Here is a 711-nt window from a genome sequence, read left to right as displayed (position 1 = left end):
GACAAGTACCTCTTAACTATTTCGTTCCGTGGAATTTTCGCGAGTTCCGCTAATATCAATTATTCGATAAGGGTGCGGATCGCATGCCCGGGAGAGCGCTGGCAAAGTGGCGGCGATCTGAGCCCCGCGAGCATGTGTGTCGGATGAGAGGAGATCCGGAGGCGAAGGAAAGACAACTAGTTTATTTACAAGCTTTCAAGTGATTTGTGTGCGACGAAGATATTGAAGGACAGCTACTGAAAAAGACGGAAACAATCTCTGCGGCAGAGTTGATTACTCGTAGGTTGGAAAGTGTCATCTTTTATGATGCTACTATTTGAGAAGGGAAAAGCGAAGGATGGTCGAGTCTGTCAACGGGCCCTTGGCTTCCAGTCTGGCCCGGGGCCGCAGGTTTCGCGACCGGAAATTGGGTTTGGTGTTAAACAGAGAATGATTCGGAATCACCTGCAACATCCTTATTCTAGTAGACACATTTATAATCTTTTTTTAAAGCCCGGTAACTTTCTGAATGTTTTAGATTTGCAATTTTAACATTGCCTCTCGTTAACATTTTATTCTTAAGTAATGGAGTTTGCAATTCCCAATGCATTTGGAAATTTGAACAGAGAGTATCAGAATTATTGTTTGTTTCATTTTCACACAGCTGAATGGCACAGGAGAAACTTTGCCTGTAATTAAGAGAACAGCAGAAAATAAGACTGAAATAAGAAA

At 42.6% G+C, this 711-nt stretch overlaps 1 protein-coding gene across 1 annotated transcript in view; it reads left to right on the top strand.

Annotated features, from left to right (window-relative positions):
- Positions 1 to 6: 6 nt before the first annotated feature.
- Positions 7 to 711, top strand: part of LOC119594353 (3'-5' RNA helicase YTHDC2-like) — a gene marked incomplete at its 3' end in the record, with an annotated part of 122633 nt that continues 121928 nt past the window's right edge. Inside the window, 1 exon segment of the mRNA XM_037943411.1 lies at positions 7 to 279.

The sequence above is a fragment of the Penaeus monodon genome, chromosome 33 (assembly GCF_015228065.2).
Source record: "Penaeus monodon isolate SGIC_2016 chromosome 33, NSTDA_Pmon_1, whole genome shotgun sequence".
NCBI lineage: Eukaryota > Metazoa > Arthropoda > Malacostraca > Decapoda > Penaeidae > Penaeus > Penaeus monodon.
Note: the sequence above shows the minus strand (reverse complement) of the source record. Positions and strands in the feature narration are given on the sequence as shown.